This window comes from Sinocyclocheilus grahami, unplaced genomic scaffold (assembly GCF_001515645.1).
Source record: "Sinocyclocheilus grahami isolate Dianchi unplaced genomic scaffold, SAMN03320097.WGS_v1.1 scaffold109.1, whole genome shotgun sequence".
NCBI lineage: Eukaryota > Metazoa > Chordata > Actinopteri > Cypriniformes > Cyprinidae > Sinocyclocheilus > Sinocyclocheilus grahami.
The window spans coordinates 1,535,403-1,557,557 of NW_015505288.1; the positions used below are offsets into that span (position 1 = coordinate 1,535,403).

Here is a 22,155-nt window from a genome sequence, read left to right on the forward strand (position 1 = left end):
ATATGATGTTGCTAAAAGAACATTATTTTGTGTATTTGGTGTAATGAAATGTTTATGTGGTTTAAGGTTAAAAAACATTATTTTCCACATACTGCACCTGTTTACCAAGACATTTTGGAGCACTTCATGCTTCCTTCTGCTGACCAGCTTTTTGAAGATGCTGATTTCATTTTCCAGCAGGATTTGGCACCTGCCCACACTGCCAAAAGCACCAAAAGTTGGTTAAATTACCATGGTGTTGGTGTGCTTGACTGGCCAGCAAACTCACCAGACCTGAACCCCATAGAGAATCTTTTGTCAAGAGGAAAATGAGAAACAAGAGACCAAAAAATGTAGATGAGCTGAAGGCCACTGTCAAAGAAACCTGGGCTTCCATACCACCTCAGCAGTGCCACACACTGATCACCTCCATGCCACGCCGAATTGAGGCAGTAATTAAAGCAAAAGGAGCCCCTACCAAGTATTGAGTACATGTACAGTAAATGAACATACTTTCCAGAAGGCCAACAATTCACTAAAAATGTTTTTTTATTGGTCTTATGAAGTATTCTAATTTGTTGAGATAGTGAATTGGTGGGTTTTTGTTAAATGTGAGCCAAAATCATCACAATTAAAAGAACCAAAGACTTAAACTACTTCAGTCTGTGTGCACTGAATTTATTTAATACACGAGTTTCACAATTTGAGTTGAATTACTGAAATAAATGAACTTTTCCATGACATTCTAATTTATTGAGATGCACCTGTACCTGTATATATATATATATATATATACACACACACATACACACACACACATATATATATATATATATATATATAGTTGGTTTAGAGTTCAGAATTAGGTAGCAAACCCTAAAATGCACCACTTCATTGCTTAGTATGCTGCCATCATCTTCCTGCTGCCCATCTCTGCAACACAGCAGCCTTTCAGTTTATCTCAGCCTCAACAATCTCCTGCTGTATTCTTCGGCCAGGTGCAGACTAGTGCTCCACTGATGTAATAACAGAGACATGCAAACATATACACATCTACCATACAGCAATGGCTATTTGTTGGGTACCATTGGGTCAGCTATTCAATGTTGTACACTAGGGAAAGAGGTGATTTTTTTTCTGCTTCGGAAGTGGCCATGACTTATGAATTCTGCAGGGAAATATCATGGTTACCAGGAGTTCATTAATACAAAACTGAAAAATGTTTATTTTTATATTAAACCTAATCCGATTTAGGCCTACTTAAAAATGAGGGTACTTATTTTAAAATTCCAGACACTTTCTTTACGGCCTTTTTGTGTGTGATACTAAGTTAACATCATGGTTGAAACAGAAAATATAATAATATTAAATGGTTAAAAATGGAACGAGGACTATTGGGAAAAAGACTGACTTTAAATTATTTTCAAAATAGCAATGTAACCCAAATCTAATACTTTTGACCGTGTCACTGTCGTAATGTAAAGAGACAATCACAACGACAAATTCCTGACAGTACTAAAATAACATGGTCGATAAACCAACATTCCTTGCTCTTTTGTCAAGGCGAGGGATTGATTGTTCCCAGAATCACAGAAAGAGGGCGCGCGAATTGAGGAGAATTCGGGAGGAAAACAATGAGTTGAGTCTCTCTCCACAGTTTTTTTTTTAAAATCATTAATTAAACATTCGTTCATAAATACAAGTGTGACAGAACATATGCAAAGGAAAAGAGCCGTCTCTCCGCAGTTCGAAGGCTTCGAAAGGTCGACGGTGACGTCATGTCGTGCGCCGACCGTGATTGGTCAGCGTAGGTGGAAGTGTTACAAACGGTGTCATTCACAAAGTAACAAGAATACATTACAATAGTGATAAAGAATGCAATTAACTTTAAAATAGTATTTAGATCATTTTCCAGGCAATTTTACACGCGGACCTTTTGAAGTTCACGTAAAACCAGTTTTGGGGCGTATTTTCCGTTTCTTCACTGATTTATCAGCAGGTCACACTTGAGAGATTGATTTAAAGGTAAGACTATTCTGTCGACGGCGAATGAGTTTTACGGTTTTCATTTGTATTTAACAAATAACACAAGATGTAGAAACTCTACTGCTTCTTTTTGTGGCCTAGGTACATTTGTATGCCGAAAAGAGAAAGTTGTCGCCTTGTAATACTTTAAGTTTATAGGCTATCAAGTTGTGAAGCGGATAACAAACTTTCACGATTCAACAGGTTAGTCAGTGTGAAATATTAAACTGTACATCAGTAGGTGGCTATAAATCTAACTCATGAACTACAAAATTAAAGTTAAAATGACTGCCTATTTTTCACCCTTTGGATTGCGAGGGAAATTCCTGTATTTAAATCATTGTTATTAGTAGGCCAAAATGACTCTGGTTGGGTTGTTTAAGATCAAAATACATTAACACATAGGCTACCAGAAATCATTTTAAGTCTTTCTCAGTTTCTGTGAGACTGACTGCCTCAGACCAAACTACAAGTAGAGACAAGACGATTGAATTTCCTTCTGTAGTCAGTGATACTATAGGGGATGTACTGCACATTAAATACTGGTTGTGAAACGTAGAGTCCAGACTTGTACATAAAGTTTTAAACCCCTAGTTTTGCCCCACTGAAGGGGATTGCATGCATGACTACACTGTTAATGATCCGCACTCATTAGTTTGCATGTGAGCCAATTGAGGAGCCCTTCATTTCTCTTTCATCAAACTCTGTTCAAGGACCATCCTCCCAAGTATTTTATGGGCAACAAAACAATCTGATGTTACCGACTTGGTAGCCACATCCATGTTGTCTTCATGGGTAGGAGAGTATCTTGAATGTAGTCTGATTTCCTTGGAAAGCTGACACATGGCCTTGAGAATGTCCCTGAACTCCCATACATACAAATAACAAAGTTTAAATCATATTCAATTATCTGTTTAAATTAATATTTTACCAATAGCAGATTCATTTTTTACTTCCTGCCTTGTTGTCTGTGTCTATCAAGCTTCAAAATGGACAAAAAGAGGGAAAACACCATAAATACAGACCACAGGACTCAAGTGCTATATTCCAATTCTTTTGGAGCCATAGAATGGGTTTGGGATGAACAGACCAAAGTTTAATAAATTTTTCATTGTAGTTTTCCAGTCAAAAATAGCTCCTTCTGATGCAATGTGCCATTGACATCCAACTTGAAAGTAGCACATGTCTTTGATTCTTATGTTTCTGGTGACCAAACATTATTGATGTCAAATCTTATGTACGTAAAAATGTCCTAGATCATAAATGGCATTCTCGTCATGAATTCTCTCAGGATTTCACTTTCGTAATTGCACAGACCTGAAAGCAAAAAACACTATTGTTCAAATCTATTGGAAATTCCTAAAATAATCTGTGGGGAATGAGCCTTCTGAATTGGTCGGCAAATTCACATCATGATTAGATTAAACATTTCTATTTGATTTAAACTTGATAGACATGGTTGCCATGAATGATTATTGTATAGAAAAGAGTGAAGTCGTCATTTCAAGTCAACTTTAATAATAGAGCAACATGAGTAAATAATGAAAGAATTTTAATTTTTGGGTGAATTCTTAAGAATAATAATAATAAAAAAATAATACAGACACATAAATCCGCTGCTCTCTTTTGAGATAGTGGTGGCTTGTAGTGTTGCAGTGATTAAACACAGAACTGTTCAAACGTGTCCTCTGTTTATATTTTGTCTGTTAGAGGATGTGACTGAAAACAGAGCTCTGCTAAAACCAAACCTCTACTCACCATAATGCTGCTTCAACTTAAGAAATATCTAATATTTGAATAATGCCAGCTGTTTGTGCAACATGTTATACAGTAGACCTTTTGTATCATTGCACATGAATCATCAACATTGGGTCGGATTCCAGCAATACAATTGCATTACACCATATGCATGACCCAACTAATGAAAGTTTTTTTTTCTTTCTTTTAGATGTCCAAAATGACAAAAACAAATGTTTACTGCTCCCCTTAAACCCACCAGCTCTCAAACGTTTGGCTGCAATATAACTTTGTAGAATTTAAAACCTGCAAACACCTGTGTTTTCCTGTTACTCAAGGAAATTTAAATGTACTGTTTACTCTGAAAACTATGTGCAGTTTCAGCTTAGATTCTTTTTCTTCTGTTTATTTTTGGTTATGATGCCCAGTGTATTCACTCTTACTACTGTATTAGACTATAAGACTTTAATAAAATAAGATGGCTGTCCTCACAAGGGATTGCAACAATTTGCCAGTGTTCGTAATTGATGCAATACTTCATACCCTTTCTCGATTTGATTGTGAAACTAAGTGTTGCACCATTTTGGTTTCCTTAGAAGCCACATTACGATTTGTTATATCGCACCAGGCTCCACAATATGTCATCACCACTCTTACCTTAAAGCTATAAATATATATACATATAATATGTATAAATATACAATTATTTTATTTCAAAAAGTATATAATTATTTTTTATCAAAAATTATCAATATTTGAAAATATTGATTAATTATATATAAATAATACTAACACTGGCACTGGTCTCTGGTCTCAGTGGTCTCTGCATACTGGCTGTAATGAAATGATCAGACTTTTTTTCATTTGGTACATTTAAAAAGGTTTGAGCCATGACCTAGTAGTTAGCGCAAACACTCTGGCCCATCCACAGGCAATGTGGGGTTGACTTTACCTTTTGTCCACCATCTCACTCCTGTGATTTCACAGAAAAAATGTATTTGCCAAGATCAGCCTCATGCAGTCACTTTTATCCTCTGAAAACATTAGAAACAGTTTTAAAGAGCTGCCGCATGACTTCAGAACTGCACTAAATCAAAAGACTTAAAAAAGTTATGCAATAATAGAATTACAAGATCATGTGTGATTTTAGTCAGTGGTTTCCTAGTTCTCATATCAAATGTGAAAACTGTTATCCAAGCATCTAAAATGATTTCTTCATGTTTCTCTTTGGTTTTTCCCTGACCTGCTCGGTTAAACATTTTGGTAAAGAGTTACTGCAGTAAATATGATATACAGTGCATATGATGGGTGAAATGATGGCCATGAGGTTTTTGAGAATTTGTGGACTCTACCTTATGTCTGCCAGTCATTCATCTCCATCCCAATCTGTTGAATGGATTTATTGTATCACCCTTGTCAAAATCATCATGTGCTTCCACTGTTAGGCATGTTTGTGTCAGCCTCAAATACCTTCCATAACAGTTCAAATCAGTCTGTGAGTAAGGAGCTGATAATTAAATCTGTAGTATGTGCATGAAAGATCTGTTTAGTTTAAAGTCGTAGTAGTTTTTTCAGTTGTACTTTTGTCACAAATGTGGCTTATGGCTTATTCCATGCCTCATTAATGACAACTGTGACCTGTAGCGTGATGTGCTGTACTTAATCTAAAACTATTTTATTTATTGTTATTTTTTAAGTTGTTTTATTAGTATTATGGTATTGTTATATTATTATTATTATTAAGTAGTAGTAATAATTTATTCTCTAATAATCTATATATTATTATAATTTTGTATAATTGTTTTTATATAGTTTATGTAATGGTATATAATTTTAAGTAACTAATAATAATAGGTTACACTTTATTTTAAGGTGTCATTGTTACATTGTAATTATACATTTGAGTACTGAGTAATATTAATTAACTACATGTACTTACTATATGGTTAGGGTTAGGATGAGGGTTTGGTTTAGAGTTAGTTGCATGTAATTATGCATAATTTATTGTTATTACAATAGTAAGTACATGTGTAACAAAGTCACCGTAAAATAAAGTGTTACCTAATAATAATAATAAGAATTATTATTATTGATTAAGTTCTTATTTTTAACAGTAATTATTAGTAATTACTAACAGTGTTTTTTCTATGTAGAATATTGGAATATGTGTACTGTTAAGACTGAACGCTTCAGATTATGTGTCAATTATAGTTAGGCTCAAACTCAACATGCTAGGATGCCATCTATTGGTAATATGTATCTGGTAGTGATTTGTAATGCTGGCCTGTGGCCACAAAGATGTTATTTTGGCTGCTAAATCCCTGCACTACCATTTATCTCCAAAAGATGGTGTACGTGACTCACACTTGATTAAGCACTTATGATTTTGTGGATGAAATCTAATGAGGCCATAGTTGAAAAAAAAAGCTGCCTTTTGTGTCAATTTTCCATTGTAAAGTTTGGTAGGGGTCAGACCCATGGCGAGACACATTATAAACATCCATTAACACTGACGGATGGTCAGAATGATACATCCCCTTTTTAGCTTGACCAAGACCAGTTGGACAAAGTTTACATTTCGTTGCTGTCTGACACCAACATTAAGAGTGATTAATGCTGAGCAACTCTGAGGTATCCTATCTGTTCATTAACAACAGCTGTTACAGCTTACAGATATTAACTATATTATATGAACAACCAGTTAGGTACAATGACCAACTCATAACAGTCATTTGTTTGCTAATCAGGCAATGTTGAACCCAATGCATGGTATGTTTTGATTCACCAAAGGGATTGGAAATCAAACTGCACTGGTTGTGCTGTAGGTTTTTGATTCACTGAAAACAAGGGGCTCATAAGAGTCAAGAGAGATAAGATAACTGTTTAAAAAAATGTTTTTAGGTCATCAACGCAGTTTTTGCCATGACCTTTCAGTATTTAAATGTATGCATTTGCCAGATGCTTTTTATTTCTAAAACAACATACAATGTTAACATACAAAGTTAATATTTTGCCAGTATGTGTTTCCTCGGGGAATCAAACACACAGCTACCTAATTTGGACACAACTTCCGCTTCAGCATAGGAGTATGCCAAAATTACCTTCCTGTTGGGAAGGCAGCGAGAGCATGGGTTCTCCCTGAGAGTAAAGATGGGCAAGATTCAAGGAAATGGCTACCATAAGGCAACTGAATGAATGGAAGTCATTGATCCAGCAAGGTGCCTCATGCTGTAAACTGAGACAGTGTTCATTGCAGTGAGCAGCCTCAGGTGGTTGAGACACTGTGTGATGAGGAAACAAAGCTCTGTGAGAGTCCAAGGGGAAGTTCACTGTCAGAGGAACAGAGCAGGGATTATGAGAAGTTTGGGAAGCTTCCTCAAAGACCTGAGGTTGGCTTTTGGGGGACTTGTGAAGGGAGTTTTGTGAGAGAGGTTATGTGTGGGAGAAGCTCATTCTCAGGGTGGCCGTAGGGCCCCAAAGTGTTTTGTCCGCTGTTCTTGTTTAAGGAGAATTAAGTGTGCAGGTGGCATGAGGCTATACAAGTGCTCTCTATATTCAGACAACCAACTCACTTTCTCTTCTAGCTTTTTGAGCCCAATAGCCCCAACTGGACTTAATGTTAGAAATGATCAACCAGGAACAAGGATGAAAAGATAGCCTGTTATTCACAAGAATAGCATTTATTCCCTCGGAGTGCCTTTTTAAAAAAAATGTTGGACAAACACTACTTCTGAAGAAGATTATCGCTTCTCGCTTCTAAAGGTCTCAAAATGTTTCCCCCCCCATATTTGGTAGCCCTGTCCTCTCTGATGATCTCATTGGTGCACAATACTCCTCCACAGAGCTGCATATTAAACATCAAATATGACCTGTTTCACCAAGTGTGTCATGTTTTGTACAATGGCAAGAAAAATCTTTCATTTGAATTGTACTCACAGGCTGTATGCAAAAACAAACATACAATGTGAACAAGTTTCCAATTCATGAATGTGTGACTCTCATGATTTGGTGCTTTTTAGTGAATTGGACACAAACAGTGTAGTCTGATTTCTGAACAAATGACTCTTCTGAGTCAGTCTGAATCCTTCTGGACTGATTCCAGAAAAGAACAGTTACTGAATCAACATCTGACTTTCACACAATCTGAAAGACTTTTATTTTGATGAAGACATTGACAATAAAAACATATAGTTTTGTAAGTGTTTAGGGGAACTCCTTTAATTCAGCAGTTAAAAGACAGTGTGGGGCTTTTTTGCCTTTTATCCCTCTAGCAAAATTGCAAGAGAGCTTTTTAGGTAATTGAACGTAACAAATATAAACACATTTTCTCTATGGGCTTTCCCAAGTAAAGCCTATTATGTGCCATTGGTTGTTTTCTTGTCATGGTTGTTATTCTTGTCAGTGCTTTCTTTTTCCCTTCACTAGGTGCTTTCTCTGAAGTCTCTTTCTTTGTGTTGTTCTCCTCCCCCAGTCACATGCTATATGTGCATTTGTCCTTGACTTACTCTACTCACCTGTAACCAAAGTGTGTTTTGAGTCACTTACTTTCTCCCTCTATTGGGCACAAAATTGTAGTAACCTTGTGATGCAACTGTAGCATATCTGACATCAGATCAGAATGTTTCACGTTCAAATCACGTCATGGTCAAATGCATCCATGTATGTATGTATGTATTTATTTATTCACAGCAATTTATTTATTTTATTTATAACTAATTATTTATTCACAGCAATTTATTTATTTACAGCAATTTATTATTATTATTATTATTGTAATAAATTCTTAAGAAACAAAGTACACAGATACCTGACATTACCTTTTCCAAGTACTCTGTTTTGCCGGTCAGGTCAAGTTCATTGTGGACTAAACAGTGTGCATCTGGAACAGTTCTGGTTCAAAATACCTTCCAGGAAATGCTTATGATTTTGTGACTATGAGCCACTGTCTTAAGGTGTTATGTGCCCGCTGTGTCTCTCCTCTTCAGCCAGTCAGTGCACAAATATCATACACAGATCTTGGTTATGTGTTATGTGGTTATATATGTTTAGAAATAATGAAAAATGTGCAGTTTTGAAAATGCATTTGCATTAGCCAGTATATTCTTTCTGCAAGACCACTGCTTTACTAGTGCTAAGCTTGTGGTTAAGGAGGCAAGCATCACTATTAGTATTACTTATACTTTTTATTTTCACAGGCAAATGTCATTTACAATTCCATAAAATCTGGAATTTTGCATGAGGGCAAAATATGTCCCCCCGTAGATTTCACATCAGGTTTAGTGGGTCCTGTAAAGTTTCACAGTAATTTCCCTGATGTGGTGGCACACTTAGTGGCAATGTATTAAACAAACTCTGAAAGTGTTTTTCCACCTCCCTGTAAAAAAACTCAAAGAAACTTTGTTTTGCAATTGCAGCTTTATTTCAAGTAATTGCACATTTATATCTCCAAATTGCAACTTAATACCTCGCTGGGGTCCCTGAACAACCACTCAGAACACCCTTTAAAACACATAGCACCTAGAACGCCTTAGAAACTGCATAGCAACACTTTAGTATTGCAAGTTTTGCATATACAAACACCACTCAAATTTCCATAAAATGTAAACATCTAGTTTTAGTCTATAGTATTTCTGGGGGTGGAGTTTGTAATATGTGTACTTTGCGATGAATGTGTTTTTTTGTTTTTTAACAATAGTGTTTATGAGATCCTGTCATGCAGTGGTTTTTCCCCATATTATGAGTAGCTGTATACCCAAACCTGACACAATCTCCTGTAGGCTTTATTCCGTTATGAAAACCCTTGATGCTGTGGAGCCGGTTGACCAATATATCATATGGGTGTTATCATGTGCTGATGAGTTCATGGAAAGGATCTTTGATCCCATGATGACACATCGGTTCATGTGACATGCAGAAACTCTGGAGGCATTCATGTGTGGAATTCTTTCCAGTTTGTGAAGGGAGGCTGGATTGACAGGGTTTCTTTTAAACCAAAGCATGCATTGCTTGTTGTATAAGAGGCATTTGAGACATACAGATTTTTTATTTCTAATAAATTATCATCAGATTGCTGTACAAAGTTGAATGTTAGTGTACTCATTTCTATAGGTTCATGTATACTTTAGTGAATATGAATGGTGTATGCAAATACTTGCAAATCATATCTTGCACGTCAGACTCTTTTGGTCTCAGTTTGTTTCTCGTTTCAAGTCTTAGCTTGTTTCGTTTGTTCCTAAGCTGCTTTATCTTGCATAGTACATTGATGTTCCTCTTCATTCCCATGTGTTCTCTTTTTCTCTTTCTTCATGAAAAAATGTGACATTTCATACACAACCCTGTCCTGTAAACTACACCGCTCAGCCATCTGCAGAGTCACAAGAACACTGTTGTGACTGGAGCATTACTCATTAATGTGCTTGATGGGATTGGAATATACCACAACCCAAAATATTAAACGTTGGTTTGTAACTCATCCAGCACAATAATGCTTCAGATGCGCAGAAAATCCCATATGCATACACTGAAGGAGAGGCCAGAGAAGGACTCCAGACTGAAATTAAAATGATCTCCAATGCAACAGAAATTTAAACCAATCCTGTTTAAATTCTCAAAATTAAAAATGTGTGTGCATTCACATGTAGTTTAGTCAGATATCATCTTGTGAGGTAGCGTTAATTATGTCTTTAGAGTGTGCTCTATTTTTTCTGCATGCTTCATTGAAAACTGCTCACGCCAGAATGTCCAATTAATTTGTGAATTTATTACATTTATGAACCAGTTCCTTTTAATAAGTCTATCAAAATGATTCACAAGCCAGTTTGAATCATAATCACTGTCAACAAATAGTTCAAAGCTGTTACTGAGTTCACAGCGAATTCTTAACTGAACCATATATTTTTTTCCAGTTATTTCTGAATTTTAAATGAACTGGGAACTCTTGTTTGTAATTAAAGATGCACATTCATATCAGAGATTTGTTGTAATAAATGTTTCCATTCAAATGTACTCATTTGGCTACCTAAATGTTAAGTTGTAGGAGCCATTGACTGTCTAGTAATTTTTGTTAGAATGGGATCCTGGAATAGAGTAATACAGTTGGGCTCATAAGATTGAATACCCTTTGCAGAATATGCAAATATGTTAATAATCTTGAAAATTGCATGTTATTTTTATTAGTACACTCCCGAATAAGCTATTTCACGTAACAGATGCTTATATATAAATATACTCCACAAGACAAAATAACTGAATTCATAAAAAATGACCCCATTCAAAAGTTTACATACCCTTGAATCTTAATAATCTGTGTTGTTTCCTGGATGATCCACGACTGCATTTCTGTTTTGTGATAGTTGGTCAGATAGTTGGATAGTAGTCCTGCGTTGGTCCGGAGCAGTTCAACTGCACATTCTTTGGACCACCATGTTGCCACCTTGAGCATCAGTAAATGTTTTCACCTTATATAAAAGTTATGTATGAGTCCCCTAATTGTCCTTCATGTGAAAAGATGGATCTCAAAATCGTACAGTCACTGTTGGAAAGGGTTCAAATATGCAGAAAATGTTGAAAACCAAAGAATGTGCAGGAGCTGGAGAATTTTTCTGAAGAACAGCAGGCAGTTGAACTGCTCAGGACCAACGCAGGACTCATGAACAACTATCACAAAACAGAAAAACAGTTGTGTATCATCCAGGAAATGACAAAAAGTATTAAGATTCAAGGGTATGTAAACTTTTGAATGGGGTCATTTTTATAAGTTCAGTTATTATTTTGTCTTGTGGAGAATATATAAACATCTGTTATGTGAAATAGCTTATTCAGGACAGTATTAAATAAACAATAACATGCCATTTTCATGATCCTTATTTTGTTAAAATTATTTACATTTTGCATTTTCTGCAAGGGGCATGTAAATTTATGAGCACAACTGTATATAATGACCAGAATATCATAACTTGGGAGGGGCAAACAACTAATTTGCTACCACCCACAATACTCTGGCAACCACCCAGAAAACCCTTGCAACTGCATACAGTAGCAACTCGCTACAAAATAACTTAGTAACTGCAAAGCTACACCCTGGCAACTAATTACAAGGGCCTGCCCAACATGGTGGTCCAAAAATGTAAGCATCTATTTGCAAATTGTATCAATGAATGAATTTATGCCCTCTCGTTATTTTAATCATCTCTTAAACTGTCCTTTAGTTATTTTCGTTATAGGGATAGTTCATCCAAAAATTCAAATTTCTTGCATTATTTACTCACCTTCATGTTGTTGTTCCAAATCGGTATGACTTTATTTCTCCTGTGAAACCCAACAAAACTGAAAAGAAAACCTCACACTTCATTCAAAATATCTTCTTTTGTGTTCAACAGAAAACAGAAAGTCATGCAGGTTTGGAAAGGTGTGTACGTGAACTGTTTTTGGGGCAATCTTTTTAAGGATAATTTGTTTTCCATAAACTCACAGCAAGTTATCTTTCTCTCATTCTACATTTGCTTGTTTTCTTGTCTCGCTTTTCCCATAGTCAAGCCCCTCGACACAAAGACCCTCCCTGTAAAAGCCCAAACCCAGTCACTGCTGTGTGACATTACTGTGTTTTCACTGTTATTGAGCCATCCAGCATATTAACTAGGAGGAGCCAAGTGCAGACCTTTGGCCTGGGATAACGATATCTAATCTGATGTACTCATACACAGTGGAGCTGCTAGTGACTGGGGCTTCATAAAGACTGCTTTGTTTTAGAGTTGTAGCCTAAACGCAGCGCTCTGCTGGGGTGAGTTTGTTGTTCGAGGTTGAATAGTTGTGCATTTCTCAGCTGCTGAGATGAATGGGGGCATTAAGAGGAGGGTGGCAGGCAGAGAACACAATAGATGGGAGTTTTATTGCGTCTCTGTTGCACCAGCATATCTGGCATCTTGCCCATAGATATACGCACAACCTCCCGTTCACAGCTGCATCCTCTCTCTCACTCTCTTTTTTTCTCTGTAATTCCATTTTAAACCACAACAAAGAACAAAAATACAATTCTTTCACTTTAGACTGTTCCCAGCCCTAGAATTTTTCCAGAGTTGTCTGACTTTGAGAACTAACTTTGCGCTGGTTCATCCCCTCACGACAAAGTTATTTATTTTCCAGGGGGTGAAACCTCGACACACAGCTCTTGGTTATCAGGCCGCAAGCATGCTGACGTACATGAGACATTATCTCTGAGAACTGGTGTTTGTTTAGGCCCCAGGCGTTGACTGATAATGGCCCATTATTGTAGCCCTGGCCCTGTGTTGTTCAGTGTGGATTGGCTCGTTTTTGTGGACTTGTTCACATATTCCCATCTGCTGGGAGTCACTGCACAGTGGCTATTTTTGACTTGGCCATTAATACTGCATGATGCTTGGCCAAGTGCATGATATCACCTTTATACTTCACATTGTTGGTTGCAAATCAGATTACAGTTGTTAAATACTAAAGCAAACTGGCCACATTGTGCTACAGTGCTTTTAATGGTTTAAGAGTTTCATAAAACTCATACTAAGAAGAGATACTTTATTTAATATGATGGCTTTTTTTTTAACTAAAGCACAATCCATTGGTATCATATACACAATATTAATTTATTCATTTATTGGTTTCTGTCAATATGGGATATTTAATTGCTAATTAAAAACATATTATATAATATTTAAATATACTTGGCCTTAGCCAGTCTCATAATAAATATCCATTTGACAGAATATACATTATGATGTTTTGATGTCGAAATTCACTTGCAGCATTTAAAATGATAGACTCAATTCAAATGTTCTTTTTTTAAAGAAATTAATACTTTTTTATCAGAAAGGGCTCATTAAATTTAGCAAAACTGAGTAAAATCATATAAAGTTACAAAAGATTTATATTCCAAATAAATGTTTCTTTTTAACTTTCTATTCATCAAAGAATTCTGAAAAATTTATTTTGTGGTTTTCTCTAAAATATTGAAATATCAAATAAATGCAGCTTTGTACGACTTCTTTACTGACCCAAACTTGGTAATGTATTTAGACAAAATAGTACAGATTCTTAATAAGTCATTTATCAATTATTGGCCATTACATAAAAATAATTCAGCTTATTATTGGCCAACATTTTACTCTGTGTAACCGTGTTTACTAACTTAGCACTAGTAAAGCAGTGATCTTGCATTTCTTTTCTTTTTTTCTTCTTTTTTTTACAGTGTAGAATATCAATGTTTTATCTAACCGCACAAGACAGTCTTATTCTGGACATACTGAATTCTGCTGTACTGCATGTTTATTAGATATGAGCACACGTTCACATCCTTTTCATGATAAAAATGTCTAGGCTGATGCTTTCCATAGAATAACTGATGGGCAATACATCTGTTTGTCAGAGAGCTGCATGCACTGTCAAATGTAAAGGGGTTTTGAGAGCTGTTTCTATAGAACTGGACCCTGGGGGTTAACAGACCACTTTCTGTAGAAATGGCCTCTGACTGACCTATAATAAAATTTCCATAAAGTCGTTAAAAGACCCTGGAGAAAGAGAGATGGTTATCAGATATTAGACCAGTAATCTTTACGCCTCTGAGTCTGAACCTGTCAGTCATTCACCATGAAATGGCCATTTCATAGTGTGATCATCAGAATGTTCAAACAGCTAATAAAAACATCACAATAATCCACAAGTGCGCATACACTTCAGTCCATCAATTGTCTTGGGAAGCAAAAAGCGGCATGTTTGTAAGACACAAATCCAACAAGGTAATTTTGAAATCCATCCCTTGTTGTCCTCTCATATCAAAATCCACCAAAATATTTGTTGAGAACTGTTTTTGCTTGTAAACTGATCTGTGCATATTTCTCTCCTCAGTCAGACAAGACCACTTTTTCAGTGGAGAAAGCAATATTATGGATAGAGGACTCGTTTAAAGTTAAAAACATCTTGATGGATTTCTTTCTTACAAGCAAGCAGATTTTCACTTCACAGGACATTAAATGATGGACTGGAGTCCTGTGGGTTACTTGTGGATTATTGTGATGTTTTTATCAGTTGTTTAAATTCTCATTCTGACGGCACCCATTCACTGTAGAGGATCCGTTGTTGGGAAAGTGATGTAATGCTAAATTTCTCCAAAACTGTTCAGATGAAGAAACAAACTCTTTTACATATTAGCTGGCCTGAGAGTTAATAAATTGTCATAACATTTTCTTTTTTGGGTAAACTATTCCTCTAATGCATCGTATAATCTCCTGGTTGAGAAGCACTGCCCTAAACATCTCATTAGTATTCTTGACTTTCTTACACTTTCTGCATATTGAACTGTCTTTTATTCCCAACATCTTTAATGCTTAAAACCTGAGCTTACCTAAAACTTTAACACTATTCTTTTGCTGCCTTCAGGTGATGCAAGTCCAAATGTGCTGAGCAGTCACAGTAGTTCATGCTGAGTGAGAATGAGTTGCATTACTATGGCCAGTTGATCAGGGCGTGCTGGTGTCACTGTGTGAGATCATGTGACTAGGCGAGTGGCAGGAACTGATAACATCTGCTTAATGAACATGTCTAGGGGCAGCAGTTGGTGACCTCAAGGCTAATAGGGTAACACTGAGACAGGGAGATGTTTTGTGTACCTCCCCTACACACATCTACACATCCGTATGCAGAACATAAAGTCATCAGCACATTTTCTTTGATTGAGGCAAAGACATACACTTATCTTTAAAGACTGTCTTCCTATCTTTAAAAAAATCAGGCATGGTCATAAAATTCAAGCAATGTGTACTGTAAATGATGGCATCCAGTGTACTTTGTATGTTCTGTTACTGTATTTAGCCTAAATGTTCCGGTGTTTTATTTAGATGGCATAATAAATTATTTAAGAATGTTACTTCGTGACTTCATGAATATGAGAGCAATAGGAAATGACCCAAGGATTTTTTTCCAAATGTATTTCATGCCATAAGCATAATTGGAAAAACCAATGATGTTTGGAAAACTCCTTTCTATTTCTCATTAAATATGCTTTTAAAAATCTGTTTCTTTGATATAACTGAACTTAAATAGGTTAAACTGGACAGTTGTAGTGCAGACAGAGTCTCCTGTGGTCTATCTGTCGACTGAGGTCTGGATATTCTGGAAAAGCATTTATGATTACGTAACTTTAATTAACTTTAATCAAAAGTAACAGTAAATATATTTATATGTTACAAAAGAATTCCGTTTCTAATAAATGCTGTTCTTTTGAACTTTCTATTAATCAAAGAATCCTGAAAAAGTGTATTATGGTTTCCACAAAAATCTTAAGCAGCACAGTTGTTTTCAACACTGATAATAATAATAAATGTTTCACCAAATCAGAATGTTAGAATGATTTCTGAAGGATCATGTGGCCATTTTTACTATTTTTTTAAATCAAATAAATGCAGCCTTGGTGAACATAAGAGACTTCTTTCAAAAACATTAAGTTGTCTCACTGACCCTAAACTTTTGAACTGTAGTGTACATTCATAGAATGTTCAGCTTTCAAAATCTTAATATCATTGTAATATTGTAATTGTAATCATGTTAAATTGCCATTGCACTTCTTTCTTACATCGTCTTACATTTTTTTTTATTAGCTATAACTTGAATAGCTTACACTGGATATTTGTAGTGCAGACTGTCTGTCGACTGGCGTCTGGATATTATGGAAGGGCATTTGTGATTATGTAATCTTTTCACATAGAGAGCACTGTAACACTGTCCTGTTTTTGTAAGTGTGTGACACCATGCCACTGCCAAACTTCCTCAAGCCAGGTAAAGTAGGACATGTCCCATGTGAAAAAATGTTTTGTAACCTAAAACACCACCAGAGGAAAAAATGCTGCAATATTTCCTCTTCCTTTACCCATAAGTCAGTAAAATAAACTTTTTGTCTCTTTTGTTACAGTGTTTTTGAGTCACAATAGATGTTTACTAACTCATTGTGGTATTCATGAGGTATTCCAGTTCAGAGAATGCGGTAACATGGAAATGGATAATACATTACAGGAACTTTTGAATTTACGTTGGTCTGGGTTCACCTGACCCTGATTAGAGATGCGCTTCTTATGGCATAGGACATGTTCTTGCATTTCAAATTAAACATAATTTAAAAGAAGAAGAAGAAACATACAAAAAAAAAAATCTAAACATTTTGACCCCTGCTTTGAACGGAGAGCTATTCATTTACCTTATCCTGTCAGACCGGCTTATTAAACCAAACAACAATCTAAACGTAGATTTAGGTCTTCAGGGTAGATTTGTATTAGTGGCATAAAATACATATCAAATGTAAGCAAGGCAAGTTTGTATCAGTAAGGATATCAGGGGTGTGGGACTGTAGAGGCCAGTACATAATGCCAAATACTGACTTTAGTGAACATTCCTTTTAACTGATAACAGTCCAGTCAAATGCTCTTATTGCGTAGAATGTCTTGTGTGTTCATTTCTGTACATTTTTATTGTACCGATTCTGTTTGTTACTGTAAGGTTGTTGATTTGACAAGTTCTGTTCTTTGATGCTGAGAAACTGGTCATGCACAGGTGATGCTATGTTGTGGTGTGATTTTTTTTTCCAGAACAGTTCAACCCAAATATTCAGATGTGTGCAGCGCATTTTATGGAGGACTGTTTCCTGGGAGAGTAGACTACAATGCCGGCTGTTCTGACTCAGACTGTAAGTACATTTTCATATTTAAAGAATTTGCCACTGACGATTCAAACGCGTGTTTTGAGCAGTGTAGAGTAGCACTTGGTTTTTGTCATTTCTCCGATCACAAATGCAGACATGGTTTTATGTTTACACGGCGCGATGCAACGCAATGCATAAAAACTGGATGCAACAAGTGCCTCGTTTATAATGGGTTTGAATGTTTTTGTCTCGTCGCTCTGGGACACATATGGTAAGGGGCGCAACATTTCTGTCACACACTTGAGGTATTCAGCCAATCACAACGCACTATATAGCAGGCCAATCAGAGCACACTTCGCTTTTCAGACCGATGAGCTTTGTAAAAAACGACGCGTTTCAGAAAGATGGGGCATAGAGAAGAAACAATAATGTACAGTATGTGGAAAATAATGTGTTTTTTTAACCTTAACCGCATAAACACATTTCATTACACCAAATACACAAAATAATGTTCTTTTTAGCAACATCATATGACCCCTTTAAATAGTCTGTTTACTTTAAATTGTAATATTTCCTAATTTTACTGATTTACTGCATTAAAGGGTTAAACAAATAAAACCAAAACAAAAACATGCAAGAACATTTTTCACATTCTAACTCGTCTCATCCAGGTATCCAAGGCTTCAGCTGACCTCATGCGTTACTGTGGAGAAAACGCCAAATACGACCCCCTGCTCATGGGCATCCCTGCCTCAGAAAACCCCTTCAAGGACAAAAAGCCCTGCACTATATTGTAGTGTAACAAGCATTAATCTTATTTAATTACTTCTACTCAACTTTGTCTTAAGTTCAGCTCTTGCTCCTTAGTATAACTTTGTGCCATGTCTTAACTGTATTTAGCTCTTACAGTATTTATTACTGTAAATAAACTCCAATCAGTACTAATTAATTGCCATTTTGGTAATGATTAGAATCGAATCTCATCTTTACCAGCATCACTTATCTTATCCTATAAATCAAGCCGTTTAGATGTTTTAAAATGGCCTTAAGTTCCTCTTTCCACCGAATGATGCCTTTAGTTACACTTTGTTTGAAATAGGGAAGTAGCACATCACATTAGGATACAAGGAGCTTGCAACTACATTAACTGATTAAGTCTCACTTAACGTGTGTTATATATTCCTCTAGCAGTACATATGAATAATGTTATAGCAAAGGGACTGACTGAAATAAATGGAATTTAAAGATCCATATTTTGATTTGGATTATGAGTCTATTTAGTGTGATTTCTGGAGTCTGTTTTAGTGCATGCTGGGTAAATAAAACAATATAGTAAATCTCTCATCCCACAAATACTGATTTGTTCTCAATTAAATGTGCTACCACTATGCGCAAAACCATTAGAGACAAGTTACTGGTGTGGTTTATAGGAAAAGAGAACTGATTACCCTGCACTTTCAAACCCATGTGCCTTTGATTGTTCAAAGCAGTCCTCACTTATTACAGATATATACAAATGAAAAGATGACATGTTGACATTTTATCGGTTGACACTGAGTAACTTTTCTGTTCTGTTTAGATTTAAAGTGCCTTTTGCTTTTGAATTTGAGATTCACAACCAAATACCTGTGACCTCAGTATCTCTGTGAGGAAACAAGTTTCCTTTTTGTTCTTTTTGGTGTTTCTTTCTATTCTAATTTCTGTATTTTTGCAAGCCTTCATAACATGTGCTATATGTACTGTACCTTGAAAGAAAGATTTTATTAAAATTGTGAAATAGTAAAACTAAGTGCATCGCATATGTATGTGTTCTTGCGAAATCTACGGTCAAACAGTTTGTACTGTACTAGTGTATGTCATGAAAATTTGTTATATGTAAAAGCTGATTTTTTCATTTTATGTAAAAGTGCAACTTGGCCATTCTGCAAGATATCACTATTGGTGTTCCACAGAAGAAATAAAGTCATATGGGTTACAGATATTTAATTTTGGGTGAATACCTTTAATTACACACAAAGGAAACAAAACAATGTTTTTACCCCAAGGCTTAGGTGTTAAATAGAATAGTTTGAAACCAAGTAAACTACTGTTCAAAAGGTTAATAAGATCATTTGTATTTTTTTACATTTTGAAATAAGTTTATGCTCACCAAGGTTGTATTTATTTGTAAAAATACAGTATACACAGTAATTTTGTGAAGTATTTTTACAATTTATTTATATATTTTTGTGATTTATTCCTGTGATGGCAATGCTGCATAAATGTCTTTACTGTCAATTATGATCAATTTAATGCATCCTTGCTGAAAAAACAAAACAAAAATTATTTAAAACAATAGCAACAACTTTTGAATGGTAGTGTAAAAAATATATATTTTTAAAGAATATACTATATTCTGGATGATGCTTAAAATTGTTCTAGGCCATTAAAGATGTGACAAACGATTGTTATTAAAGGATAGTTAATGTGGCGTGAGCTGTGTTACTCTGAGCTCTAGGAGTGGTGCACTGTGACGTAAGTTGTGACAAACTGTCCTTGTTGCACCAGCTGTCTAAAAATAGTCTTTTTAAAGACTTCAGAAAACTGCCTACACAGAGCAGTTAACACTTTCAGAATCCATTAATTATTTTGAGTTGAGAGACTAGCTGACTTTCGATCAAGATTACATATGGTTCATTTATACAATCAGCTAAGCTAATTTTTAAGTAACCCCTAACTGCCGTGTTTTGCATTCAACTCATCTTTGAGAGATGCTATTTTTTTCCCCCCTGACCAAGCACCTAGTTTTTTCTTGTTCACGTGTAGTGGGAGTTTATCTACCTTGCATCAGTCTAACATCATTCAAACCTTGCTTCATCACCTTTGCATAGGGAAGTGGTGGGTTACGCAACTGATTTACTGGTATGTGGCATCAGGAAACCTGACCCAATATGTGCCAGTCATGTGATCTGGGCCAGAATTTCTGAACACTTCCATTCTCCAGCTGGTCTTGTGTAATGTGTTACATTCTTTATACGCATTGACTTTTAACCTACAGAGAGTAGTATCAGTTTGACAAACATAGCACAATTAAGAGCAACTTGATTTACGACAGCAAGTTTGACACTGACGCACACAAGCAAGCGTACAGTAAACTGAACCTGAGCAATTCATTTCGGCTGAAAAAGGAATCTGATGAATAGATGCAATGGTCACGCTAACTACAGCAGGACAAAAGAAAGGCTTGGATGGCTTTTGTTGGTCTGTAATAGGGAGTCACGAAGGCCACTGAGTCCAGCGTGACCCCGCTGATCTGAGAGGTGTATGGTGTTGTCAGGTCAATTCTATAAGTCCACTCTGCATTTCCAGAAACCTCTAACAGAGTAACCTGCATGACTACCATGTTGTGTTCAAAAATACGTTTATTACAACACAAAATTCATTTTGCATTTGAATATAATAGTATAAAATTTTTTACATAAATACTTCTTTAAATTAATATAAATAATTTAAAGACCACAAAAGAACAATTAACTTGTGTAAAAAAAAAGTTCTTACAGGATACTGTGAATGCATAGTTTTCATCTCAGTGGTTTAGAAGCAAGTCCCTTTAAAATAATCTATTTCCCAACATTAATAAGTACTAATATCATACTATTAAAAATGACGGGGCAGCCTCTTTGAAAAATATCACCTCTGATATTGTGTTGCCTGAGAAATATTTCATCCTGTAATTAACTGAAGTGCTTTATGACACCCCACCAATAAACTATCTCACAAGATTCTCAGGCGCTCACTTCCATTCACAATTAGCTTCCTGTGACGTCCTCAAAAAGTCCCACAAACAAAGCCAAAAACTGCTGAATCATCTCAAGATTGCAAAAGGGTGCTCCTCCTCCAGTTCATTCTGTAGGTTAGTCCCTAGTTCCACCAGTCTGGACTATCAGTCCTTTTTGTGACCACCTTTTTTAGCTTTTATCATTTTTACTATGTTCCACAATAAACAGAAATATAACTCGTTATATTAGAAAAAAACACTGTTCCTTTTAAATATACCTTTTTTCTGGATTCGCACATTATTCACTTATTGGTAAAATTACTATAATAATGCTATATGGCTTAATTGCCGAATAAATGCATGTTGACATATTTACCTTTCAATAGAGTAATCTCCATTAAGTTCTTCAAACGTCATGTTGCACCTAAGCACGGACTTGAATAACTTTCCTTTGAAAACAGAGTAAATCCAGCAGTGTTCTCGCAGATCTTCTTTCCCTGACTGTCATCTGTAAATCTGCCGCTGCGAGGAGTTACATTACATTTAATTTCCCCGAGAGCTGTGATGAGAGCACTATCTGCATAATAATCCTTATTGGATACATGCAAATCAAGATAAGTAAAAAACATTTTGATTGGCTGTCACGCTGTACTCACAAAAGTCGGCCATTCTCATTCGTCCGTCTAAGTTGGGCAGGGCGTAGCCAGTCACGTTGGGTGACGTTGTTTTAACCTTGTTGGAAAACTTTGCAGTGGCATGTCAGGGAAGCAGGGGGTTTACCTAGACCTGTCCCGATAACAACTTTTTGTTGTGCGATATATTGCCCCAGAAATAATTGCAATAAGCGATATTATTGTCATTTTAAAAAACATTTTATGCCACTGAATATATAATCATAATGTAACAGTGTAATAAAGCAAGAAGGCCTACACACTTCCGAATGACAACAAACTTTTAATTTTTAAGAATATTTAGATCATGGAAATTAAGTATCAAAATATTA

The 22,155-nt window shown here is 35.8% G+C and overlaps 1 pseudogene; it reads left to right on the forward strand.

The window, feature by feature from the left end:
- The first annotated feature begins 16,511 nt into the window (after nucleotides 1–16,511).
- On the forward strand, nucleotides 16,512–19,381 carry LOC107588912 (guanine nucleotide-binding protein G(I)/G(S)/G(O) subunit gamma-12 pseudogene; annotated as a pseudogene).
- The last annotated feature ends 2,774 nt before the right edge of the window (nucleotides 19,382–22,155 follow it).